Below are 13,466 nucleotides of genomic sequence, written 5' to 3' on the forward strand. Positions count from 1 at the left end.
CTAAGTGGCATGAACCACCATCATCAACACAATATTGCCTTGAAAGTTCTACAACAGCTCTGGCAGCTAGGCTTAGATATTCTGCAAACTCACCCGCTGCTTGAGCAGCACAGGTAGCATCCTTAAATTTCATGTTCCAATTCTGCTTGCCAACAGAAAAATTACCATTACCATCTCCAGGACATGATTGACCATGTTCCAACCTTTCATCCTTGAAACCTAAGTGGCATGAACCACCATCATCAACACAATATTGCCTTTAAAGTTCTACAACTGCTCTGGCAGCTAGGCTTGCATGTTCTGCAAACTCAGCCACTACTTTAGCAGCAGAGGTAGTATCCTTAAATTTCATGTTCCAATTCTGCCTGCCAACAGAAATATTACCATTACCATCTCCAGGAAATGATTGCCCATGTTCCAACCTTTCATCCTTGAAACATAAGTGGCATAAACCACCATCATCAACACAATATTGCGTTGAAAGTTCTCCAACAGCTATGGCAGCTAGGCTTGCATGTTCTGCAAACTCAGCCGCTGCTTGAGCAGCAGAGGTAGTATCCTTAAATTTCGTGTTCCAATTCTTCCTGCCAATAGAAAAATTACCATTACCATCTCCAGGAAATGATTGTCCAAGTTCCAACCTTTCATCTTTGAAACCTAAGTGGCATGAACCACCATCATCAACACAATATTGCCTTGAAAGTTCTACAACAGCTCTGGCAGCTAGGCTTAGATATTCTGCAAACTCACCCGCTGCTTGAGCAGCGGAGGTAGCATCCTTAAATTTCATGTTCTAATTCTGCTTGCCAACAGTAAAATTACCGTTACCATCTCCAGGAAATGATTGGCCATGTTCCAACCTTTCATCCTTGAAACCTAAGTGGCATGAACCACCATCATCAACACAATATTGCCTTTAAAGTTCTACAACAGCTCTGGCAGCTAGGCTTGCATGTTCTGCAAACTCAGCCGCTGCTTGAGCAGCAGAGGTAGCATCCTTAAATTTCATGTTCCAATTCTGCCTGCCAACAGAAAAATTACCATTACCATCTCAAGGAAATGATTGCCCATGTTCCAACCTTTCATCCTTGAAACCTAAGTGGCATGAACCACCATTATCAACAAAACATTGCCTTGAAAGTTCTACAACTGCTCTGGCTGCTAGGCTTCCATATTCTACAAACTCAGTCGCTGCTTGAACAGCAAAGGTAGCATCCTTATATTTCATGTTCCAATTCTGCCTGCTAACAGTAAATTAATCATTATCATCTCCAGGAAATGATTGCATATGTTACAAGCTTTCATCGTTGAAACCTAAGTGGCATTAACCACCATCATCAACACAATATTGCCTTGAAAGTTCTACAACAGCTCTGGCAGCTAGGTTTCCATATTCTGCAAACTCAGCTGCTGCTTGAGCAGCAGAGGTAGCATTCTTAAATTTCATGTTCCAATTCTGCCTGCCAACAGAAAAATAACCATTAGCATCTCCAGGAAATGATTGCCCAAGTTCTAACCTTTCATCCGTGAAACCTAAGTGGCATGAACCACCATCATCATCACAATATTGCCTTTAAAGTGCTACAACTGCTCTGGCAGCTAGGCTTGCAAGTTTTGCAAACTCAGTCGCTGCTTGAACAGCAAAGGTAGCATCCTTATATTTCATGTTCCAATTCTGCCTGCTAATAGTAAATTAATCATTATCATCTCCAGGAAATGATTGCATATGTTACAAACTTTCATCGTTGAAACCTAAGTGGCATTAACCACCATCATCAACACAATATTGCCTTGAAAGTTCTACAACAGCTCTGGCAGCTAGGTTTCCATATTCTGCAAACTCAGCTGCTGCTTGAGCAGCAGAGGTAGCATTCTTAAATTTCATGTTCCAATTCTGCCTGCCAACAGAAAAATAACCATTAGCATCTCCAGGAAATGATTGCCCAAGTTCTAACCTTTCATCCGTGAAACCTAAGTGGCATGAACCACCATCATCATCACAATATTGCCTTTAAAGTGCTACAACTGCTCTGGCAGCTAGGCTTGCAAGTTCTGCAAACTCAGTCGCTGCTTGAGCAGCCGAGGTAGCATCCTTAAATTTCCTGTTCCAATTCTGCCTGCCAAAAGAAAAATTACCATTACCATCTCTATGAAATGATTTCCCATGATCCAACCTTTCATCCTTGAAACCTAAGTGGCATGAACCACCATCATCAACACAATATTTCCTTTAAAGTTCTACAACAGCTCTGGCAGCTAGGCTTGCAAGTTCTGCAAACTCAGCCGCTGCTTGAGCAGCAGAGGTAGCATCCATAAATTTCATGTTCCAATTGTGCCTGCCAACAGAAAATTTGTCATTACCATCTCCAGAAAAAGATTGCCCATGTTCAACACAATATTGCCTTGACAGTTCTATGAAAGTTCTCCAACAGCTCTGGCAGCTAGGCTTGCATGTTCTGCAAACTCAGCCGCTGCTTGAGTAGCAGAGGTAGCATCCTTAAATTTCATGTTCCAATTCTGCCTGCCAATAGAAAAATTACCATTACCATCTCCAGGAAATGATTGCCCATGTTCCAACTTTCATCCTCGAAACCTAAGTGGCATGAACCACCATCATCAACACAATATTGCCTTTAAAGTTCTACAACAGCTCTGGAAGTTAGGCTTGCATGTTCTGCAAACTCAGCCACTGCTTGAGCAGTAGAGGTAGCATCCTTAAATTTCATGTTCCAATTCTGCCTGCTAGCAGAAACATTACTATCACCATCTCCAGGAAATGAGTGTCCATGTTCCAACCGTTCAACCTTGAAACGTAAGTGGCATGAACTACCATCATCAAGACCATATTTCCTTGAAAGTTCTACAACAGCTCTGGCAGCTAGGATTTTATGTTCTGCAAACTCAGACGCTGCTAGAGCAGTAGAGGTAGCATCCTTAAATTTCATGTTCCAATTCTGCCTGCCAACAGAAAATTTACCGTTACCATCTCCAGGAAATGATTGCCCATGTTCCAACCTTTCATCCTTGAAACCTAAGTGGCATGAACCACCATCATTAACGCAATATTGCCTTTAAAGTTATACAACAGCTCTGGCAGCTAGGTTTGCCTGTTCTGCAAAATCAGCCACTGCTTTAGCAGTAGAGGTAGCATCCTTAAATTTCATGTTCCAATTCTGCCTGCCAATAGAAGGATTACCATTACCATCTCCATGAAATGATTGCCCATGTTCCAACCTTTCATCCTTGAAACCTAAGTGGCATGAACCACCATCATAAACACAATATTGCCTTTAAAGTTCTACAACAGCTCTGGCAGCTAGGCTTGCATGTTCTGCAAACTCAGTCGCTTCTTAAGCAATAGAGGTAGCATCCTTAAATTTCATGTTCCAATTCTGCCTGCCAATAGAAACATTACCATCACCATCTCCAGGAAATGATTGCCCATGTACCAAACTTTCATCATTGAAACCTAAGTGGCATGAACCACCATCATAAACACAATATTGCCTTTAAAATTCTACAACAGCTATGGCAGCTAGGTTTGCATGTTCTGCAAACTCAGCCGCTGCTTGAGTAGCAGAGGTAGCATCCTTAAATTTCATGTTCCAATTCTGCCTGCCAATAGAAAAATTACCATTACCATCTCCAGGAAATGATTGCCCATGTTCCAACCTTTCATCCTTGACCATCATCAACACAATATTGCCTTTAAAGTTCTACAACAGCTCTGGAAGTTAGGCTTGCATGTTCTGCAAACTCAGCCACTGCTTGAGCAGTAGAGGTAGCATCCTTAAATTTCATGTTCCAATTCTGCCTGCTAGCAGAAACATTACTATCACCATCTCCAGGAAATGAGTGTCCATGTTCCAACCGTTCAACCTTGAAACGTAAGTGGCATGAACTACCATCATCAAGACCATATTTCCTTGAAAGTTCTACAACAGCTCTGGCGGCTAGGCTTGCATGTTCTGCAAACTCAGCCGCTGCTTGAGTAGCAGAGGTAGCATCCTTAAATTTCATGTTCCAATTCTGCCTGCCAATAGAAAAATTACCATTACCATCTCCAGGAAATGATTGCCCATGTTCTAACTTTCATCCTTGAAACCTAAGTGGCATGAACCACCATCATCAATACAATATTGCCTTTAAAGTTCTACAACAGCTCTGGCAGTTAGGCTTGCATGTTCTTCAAACTCAGTCGCTTCTTAAGCAATAGAAGTAGCATCCTTAAATTTCATGTTCCAATTCTGCCTGCCAATAGAAACATTACCATCACCATCTCCAGGAAATGATTGCCCATGTACCAAACTTTCATCCTTGAAACCTAAGTGGCATGAACCACCATCATAAACACAATATTGCCTTTAAAGTTCTACAACAGCTCTGGCAGCTAGGCTTGCATGTTCTGCAAACTCAGTCGCTTCTTAAGCAATAGAGGTAGCATCCTTAAATTTCATGTTCCAATTCTGCCTGCCAATAGAAACATTACCATCACCATCTCCAGGAAATGATTGCCCATGTACCAAACTTTCATCATTGAAACCTAAGTGGCATGAACCACCATCATAAACACAATATTGCCTTTAAAATTCTACAACAGCTATGGCAGCTAGGTTTGCATGTTCTGCAAAATGAGGCACTGCTTTAGCAGTAGAGGTAGCATCCTTAAATTTCATGTTCCAATTCTGCCTGCCAATAGAAAAATTACCATTACCATCTCCATGAAATGATTGCCCATGTTCCAACCTTTCATCCTTGAAAACTAAGTGGCATGAACCACCATCATCAACACAATATTGCCTTGCAAGTTCTATAATAGCTCTGTAAGCTAGGCTTGTATGTTCTGCAAACTCAGCCTCTACTTGACCAGCAGAGGTTGCATCCTTAAATTTCATGTTCAAATTCTGCCTGCCAACAGAAAAATTACCATCACCATCTCCAGGAAATGATTGCCCATGTTCCTACCTTTCATCATTGAAACCTAAGTGGCATGAACCACCATATCAACACAATATTTCCTTTAAAGTTCTACAACAGCTATGGAAGTTAGGCTTGCATGTTCTGCAAACTCAGTCACTACTTGAGCAACAGAGGTAGCATCCTTAAATTTCATGTTCCAATTCTGCCTGCCAGCAGAAACATTACTATCACCATCTCCAGGAAATGAATTCCCATGTTCCAAGCTTTCATCCTTGAAACCTAAGTGGCATGAACCACAATCATCAATACAATATTGCCTTGAAAGGTCTATAATAGCTCTGGCAGCTAGGCTTGCATGTTCTGCAAACTCAGTCGCTGCTTGAGCAGTAGAGGTAGCATCCTTAATTTTCATGTTCCAATTCTGGATGCCCAAAGAAAAATTACCATTACCATCTCCAGGAAATGATTGCCCCGTGTTCCAACCTTTCATCCTTGAAACCTAAGTGGCATGAACCACCATCATCAACACAATATTGCCTTGCAAGTTCTATAATATCTTTGGAAGCTAGGCTTGCATGTTCTTCAAACTCAGCCTCTACTTGAGTAGCAGCGGTAGCATCCTTAAATTTCATATTCCAATTTTGCCAACCAACAGAAAAACTACCATTACCATCTCCAGGAAATGATTGCCCGTGTTCCAACCTTTCATCCTTGAAACCTAAGTGGAATGAACCACTACCATCAATACAATATTGCCTTTAAAGTTCTATAATAGGTCTGGCAGCGAGGCTTGCATATTCTGCAAACTCAGCCGCTGCTTGAGCAACAGAGGTAGCATCCTTAAATTTCATGTTCCAATTCTGCCTGCCAGCAGATATATTACTATCACAATCACCAGGAAATGATTGCCCGTGTTCCAACCTTTCATCCTTGAAACCAAAGTGGCATGAACCACCATCATTAACACAATATTGCCTTGAAAGTTCTCCAACAGCTCTGGCAACTAGGCTTGCATGTTCTGCAAACTCAGCCGCTGCTTGAGTAGCAGAGGTAGCATCCTTAAATTTCATGTTCCAATTCTGCCTGCCAATAGAAAAATTACCATTACCATCTCCAGGAAATGATTGCACATGTTCCAACTTTCATCCTTGAAACCTAAGTGGCATGAACCACCATCATCAATTCAATATTGCCTTTAAAGTTCTACAACAGCTCTGGCAGTGAGGTTTGCATGTTCTTCAAACTCAGTCGCTTCTTAAGCAATAGAGGTAGCATCCTTAAATTTCATGTTCCAATTCTGCCTGCAAATAGAAACATTACCATCACCATCTCCAGGAAGTGATTGCCCATGTTCCAACCTTTCATCCTTGAAACCTAAGTGGCATGAACCACCATCATAAACGCAATATTGCGTTTAAAGTTCTACAACAGCTCTGGCAGCTAGGCTTGCATGTTCTACAAATTCAGTCGCTACTTGAGCGGTAGAGGTAGCATCCTTAAATTTCATGTTTAAATTCTGCCGGCCAACAGAAAAATTACCGTTACCATCTCCAGGAAATGATTGCCCATGTTCCAACCTTTCATCCTTGAAACCTAAATGGCATGAACCACCATAATCAACATAATATTGCCTTTAAAATTCTACAACAGCTCTGGCAGCTAGGTTTGCATGTTCTGCAAAATCAGCCACTGCTTTAGCAGTAGAGGTAGCATCCTTAAATTTCATGTTCCAATTCTGCCTGCCAATAGAAAAATTACCATTACCATCTCCATGAAATGATTGCCCATGTTCCAACCTTTCATCCTTGAAACCTAAGTGGCATGAACCACCATCATCAACACAATATTGCCTTGCAAGTTCTATAATAGCTCTGTAAGCTAGGCTTGTATGTTCTGCAAACTCAGCCTCTACTTGACCAGCAGAGGTTGCATCCTTAAATTTCATGTTCAAATTCTGCCTGCCAACAGAAAAATTACCATCACCATCTCGAGGAAATGATTGCCCATGTTCCAACCTTTCATCATTGAAACCTAAGTGGCATGAACCACCATCATCAACACAATATTTCCTTTAAAGTTCTACAACAACTATGGAAGTTAGGCTTGCATGTTCTGCAAACTCAGTCGCTACTTGAGCAACAGAGGTAGCATCCTTAAATTTCATGTTCCAATTCTGCCTGCCAGCAGAAACATTACTACCACCATCTCCAGGAAATGAATTCCCATGTTCCAAGCTTTCATCCTTGAAACCTAAGTGGCATGAACCACAATCATCAATACAATATTGCCTAGAAAGGTCTATAATAGCTCTGGCAGCTAGGCTTGCATGTTCTGCAAACTCAGCCGCTGCTTGAGCAGTAGAGGTAGCATCCTTAAATTTCATGTTCCAATTCTGCATGCCCAAAGAAAAATTACCATTACCATCTCCAGGAAATGATTGCCCGTGTTCCAACCTTTCATCCTTGAAAACTAAGTGGCATGAACCATAATCATCAACACAATATATCCTTGAAAGTTCTATAATAGCTCTAGCAGTTAGGCTTGCATGTTCTGCAAACTCAGCTGCTGCTCGAGCAGTAGTGGTAGCATCCTTAAATTTCATGTTCCAATTATGCCTGCCAAAAGAAAAATTACCATTACAATCTCCAGGAAATGATTGCCCATATTCCAACCTTTCATCCTTGAAACCTAGGTGGCATGAACCACCATCATCAACACAATATTGCCTTGCAAGTTCTATAATATCTTTGGAAGCTAGGCTTACATGTTCTTCAAACTAAGCCTCTACTTGAGCAGCAGAGGTAGCATCCTTAAATTTCATATTCCAATTTTGCCAACCAACAGAAAAACTACCATTACCATCTCCAGGAAATGATTGCCCGTGTTCCAACCTTTATTCCTTGAAACCTAAGTGGAATGAACCACTATAATCAATACAATATTGGCTTTAAAGTTCTATAATAGGTCTGGCAGTGAGGCTTGCATATTCTGCAAACTCAGCCGCTGCTTGAGCAACAGAGGTAGCATCCTTAAATTTCATGTTCCAATTCTGCCTACCAGCAGAAACATTACTATCACAATCACCAGGAAATGATTGCCCGTGTTCCAACCTTTCATCCTTGAAACCAAAGTGGCATGAACCACCATCATTAACACAATATTGCCTTGAAAGTTCTCCAACAGCTCTGGCAGCTAGGCTTGCATGTTCTGCAAACTCAGTCGCTACTTGAGCAGCAGAGGTAGCATCCTTAAATTTCACATTCCAATTCTGCCTGCCAGCAGAAAAATTACTATCACCATCTCCAGGAAATGATTGCCCATGTTCCAACCTTTCATCCTTGAAACCTAAGTGGCATGAACCACCATTATTAACACAATATTGCCTTGAATGTTCTCCAACAGCTCTGGTACCTAGGCTTGCATGTTCTGCAACCTCAGCCGCTGCTTGAGAAGCAGAGGAAGCATCCTTAAATTTCATGTTCCAATTCTACTTGCCAACAGAAAGATTACCATTACCATCTCAAGGAAATGATTGTCCATGTTCCAACCTTTCTTCCTTGAAAACAAAGTGGCATGAACCAGCATCATCAACACAATATTGCCATTAAAGTTCTACAACAGCTCCGGTAGTTAGGCTTGCATGTTCTTCAAACTCAGTCGCTACTTGCGCAACAGAGGTAACATCCTTAAATTTCATGTTCCAATTCTGCCTGCCAACAGAAACGTTACCATTACGATCTCCAGGAAATGATTGCCCATGGTCGAACCTTTCATCCTTGAAACCTAAGTGGCATTAACCACCATCATCAACAAAATATTGCCTTGAAAGTTCTACAACAGCTCTGGCAGCTAGGATTTTATGTTCTGCAAACTCAGCCGCTGCTTGAGCAATAGAGGTAGCATCCTTAAATTTCATGTTCCAATTCTGCCTGCCAATAGAAAATTTACCGTTACCATCTCCAGGAAATGATTGCCCATGTTCCAACCTTTCATCCTTGAAACCTAAGTGGCATGAACCACCATGATTAACGCAATATTGCCATTAAAGTTCTACAATAGCTCTGACAGCTAGGCTTGCATGTTCTGCAAACTCAGCCGCTGCTCAAGCAGTAGAGTTTACCGTCTTTAAATTTCATGTTCCTATTCTGCCTGCCAACAGAAACATTACCATCACCATCACCATCTCCAGGAAATGATTGCCCATGTTCCAACCTTTCATCCTTGAAACCTAAGTGGCATGAACCACCATCATCAACATAATATTGCCTTGCAAGTTCTCCAACAGCTATGGCAGCTAGGCTTGCATGTTCTGCAAACTCAGCCACTACTTGAGCAGCGGAGGTAGCATCCTTAAATTTCATGTTCCAATTCTGCCTACAAAAAGAAAAATTACCATTAACATCTCCAGGAAATTATTGCCCATGTTCCAACCTTTCATCCTTGAAAACTTAGTGGCATGAACCACCATCATCAACACAATATTTCCTTGAAAGTTGTACAATAGCTATGGTAGTTGGGCTTGCATGTTCTGCAAACTCAGCCGCTTCTTGAGCAGCAGAGGTAGCATCCTTAAATTTCATCTTCCAATTCTGCCTGCCAGCAGAAACATTACTATCACCATCTCCAGGAAATGAGTGTCCATGTTCCAACCTTTCATCCTGGAAACCTAAGTGGCATGTACTACCATCATCAACACAATATTGCCTTGAAATTCTACTATAGCTATGGCAGTTAAGCTTGCATGTTCAGCAAACTCAATCGCTACTTGAGCAGTAGAGGTAGCATCCTTAAATTTCATGTTCCAATTCTGCCTGCCAGCAGAAACATTACTATCACTATCTCCAGGAAATGATTGCCCATGTTCCAACCTTTCATCCTTGAAACCAAAGTAGGATGAACCACCATCATCAACACAATATTGCCTTTACAGTTCTACAACAACCCTGAAAGCTAGGCTTGCATATTCTGCAAACTCAGCCGCTGCTTGAGCAGTAGAGGTAGCATCCTTAAATTTCATGTTCCAATTCTACTTGCCAATAGAAAGATTACCATTACCATCTCAAGGAAATGATTGTCCATGTTCCAACCTTTCTTCCTTGAAAACAAAGTGGCATGAACCAGCATCATCAACACAATATTGCCATTAAAGTTCTACAACAGCTCCGGTAGTTAGGCTTGCATGTTCTTCAAACTCAGTCGCTACTTGCGCAACAGAGGTAACATCCTTAAATTTCATGTTCCAATTCTGCCTGCCAACAGAAACGTTACCATTACGATCTCCAGGAAATGATTGCCCATGGTCGAACCTTTCATCCTTGAAACCTAAGTGGCATTAACCACCATCATCAACAAAATATTGCCTTGAAAGTTCTACAACAGCTCTGGCAGCTAGGATTTTATGTTCTGCAAACTCAGCCGCTGCTTGAGCAATAGAGGTAGCATCCTTAAATTTCATGTTCCAATTCTGCCTGCCAATAGAAAATTTACCGTTACCATCTCCAGGAAATGATTGCCCATGTTCCAACCTTTCATCCTTGAAACCTAAGTGGCATGAACCACCATGATTAACGCAATATTGCCATTAAAGTTCTACAATAGCTCTGACAGCTAGGCTTGCATGTTCTGCAAACTCAGCCGCTGCTCAAGCAGTAGAGTTTACCGTCTTTAAATTTCATGTTCCTATTCTGCCTGCCAACAGAAACATTACCATCACCATCACCATCTCCAGGAAATGATTGCCCATGTTCCAACCTTTCATCCTTGAAACCTAAGTGGCATGAACCACCATCATCAACATAATATTGCCTTGCAAGTTCTCCAACAGCTATGGCAGCTAGGCTTGCATGTTCTGCAAACTCAGCCACTACTTGAGCAGCGGAGGTAGCATCCTTAAATTTCATGTTCCAATTCTGCCTACAAAAAGAAAAATTACCATTAACATCTCCAGGAAATTATTGCCCATGTTCCAACCTTTCATCCTTGAAAACTTAGTGGCATGAACCACCATCATCAACACAATATTTCCTTGAAAGTTGTACAATAGCTATGGTAGTTGGGCTTGCATGTTCTGCAAACTCAGCCGCTTCTTGAGCAGCAGAGGTAGCATCCTTAAATTTCATCTTCCAATTCTGCCTGCCAGCAGAAACATTACTATCACCATCTCCAGGAAATGAGTGTCCATGTTCCAACCTTTCATCCTGGAAACCTAAGTGGCATGTACTACCATCATCAACACAATATTGCCTTGAAATTCTACTATAGCTATGGCAGTTAAGCTTGCATGTTCAGCAAACTCAATCGCTACTTGAGCAGTAGAGGTAGCATCCTTAAATTTCATGTTCCAATTCTGCCTGCCAGCAGAAACATTACTATCACTATCTCCAGGAAATGATTGCCCATGTTCCAACCTTTCATCCTTGAAACCAAAGTAGGATGAACCACCATCATCAACACAATATTGCCTTTACAGTTCTACAACAACCCTGAAAGCTAGGCTTGCATATTCTGCAAACTCAGCCGCTGCTTGAGCAGTAGAGGTAGCATCCTTAAATTTCATGTTCCAATTCTGCATGCCTAAAGAAAAATTACCATTACCATCTCCAGGAAATGATTGCCCATGTTCCAACCTTTCATCCATGAAAACTAAGTGGCATGAACCAAAATCATCAACACAATATATCCTTGAAAGTTCTATAATAGCTCTGGCAGTTAGGCTTGCATGTTCTGCAAACTCAGCCGCTGCATGAGCAGTAGAGGTAGCATCCTTAAATTTCATGTTCCAATTATGCCTGCCAAAAGAAAAATTACATTACCATCTCTAGGAAATGATTGCTTGTGTTCCAACCTTTCATCCTTGAAACCTAAGTGGCATGAACCACCATCATTAACACAATATTTCCTTGAAAGTTCTCTAATAGCTCTGGCACTAGGCTTGCATGTTCTGCAAACTCAGCCGCTGCTTGAGTAGCAGAGGTAGCATCCTTAAATTTCATGTTCCAATTCTGTCTGCCAATAGAAAAATTACCATTACCATCTCCAGGAAATGATTGCCCATGTTCCAACTTTCATCCTCGAAACCTAAGTGGCATGAACCACCATCATCAACACAATATTGCCTTTAAAGTTCTACAACAGCTCTGGAAGTTAGGCTTGCATGTTCTGCAAACTCAGCCACTGCTTGAGCAGTAGAGGTAGCATCCTTAAATTTCATGTTCCAATTCTGCCTGCTAGCAGAAACATTACTATCACCATCTCCAGGAAATGAGTGTCCATGTTCCAACCGTTCATCCTTGAAACGTAAGTGGCATGAACTACCATCATCAAGACAATATTTCCTTGAAAGTTCTACAACAGCTCTGGCAGCTAGGCTTGCATGTTCTGCAAACTCAGCCGCTGCTTGAGTAGCAGAGGTAGCATCCTTAAATTTCATGTTCCAATTCTGCCTGCCAATAGAAAAATTACCATTACCATCTCCAGGAAATGATTGCCCATGTTCCAACTTTCATCCTTGAAACCTAAGTGGCATGAACCACCATCATCAATACAATATTGCCTTTAAAGTTCTCCAACAGCTCTGGCAGCTAGGCTTGCATGTTCTGCAAACTCAGTCGCTACTTGAGCAGCAGAGGTAGCATCCTTAAATTTCACGTTCCAATTCTGCCTGCCAGCAGAAATATTACTATCACCATCTCCAGGAAATGATTGCCCATGTTCCAACCTTTCATCCTTGAAACCTAAGTGGCATGAACCACCATTATTAACACAATATTGCCTTGAATGTTCTCCAACAGCTCTGGTAGCTAGGCTTGCATGTTCTGCAACCTCAGCCGCTGCTTGAGAAGCAGAGGAAGCATCCTTAAATTTCATGTTCCAATTCTACTTGCCAACAGAAAGATTACCATTATCATCTCAAGGAAATGATTGTCCATGTTCCAACCTTTCTTCCTTGAAAACAAAGTGGCATGAACCAGCATCATCAACACAATATTGCCATTAAAGTTCTACAACAGCTCTGGTAGTTAGGCTTGCATGTTCTTCAAACTCAGTCGCTACTTGCGCAACAGAGGTAGCATCCTTAAATTTCATGTTCCAATTCTGCCTGCCAACAGAAACGTTACCATTACGATCTCCAGGAATTGATTGCCCAAGGTAGAACCTTTCATCCTTGACACCTAAGTGGCATTAACCACCATCATCAACAAAATATTGCCTTGAAAGTTCTACAACAGCTCTGGCAGCTAGGATTTTATGTTCTGCAAACTCAGACGCTGCTAGAGCAGTAGAGGTAGCATCCTTAAATTTCATGTTCCAATTCTGCCTGCCAACAGAAAATTTACCGTTACCATCTCCAGGAAATGATTGCCATGTTCCAACCTTTCATCCTTGAAACCTAAGTGGCATGAACCACCATCATTAACGCAATATTGCCTTTAAAGTTATACAACAGCTCTGGCAGCTAGGTTTGCCTGTTCTGCAAAATCAGCCACTGCTTTAGCAGTAGAGGTAGCATCCTTAAATTTCATGTTCCAATTCTGCCTGCCAATAGA

Source organism: Nicotiana tomentosiformis, unplaced genomic scaffold (assembly GCF_000390325.3).
Source record: "Nicotiana tomentosiformis unplaced genomic scaffold, ASM39032v3 Un00044, whole genome shotgun sequence".
Taxonomy (NCBI): domain Eukaryota; kingdom Viridiplantae; phylum Streptophyta; class Magnoliopsida; order Solanales; family Solanaceae; genus Nicotiana; species Nicotiana tomentosiformis.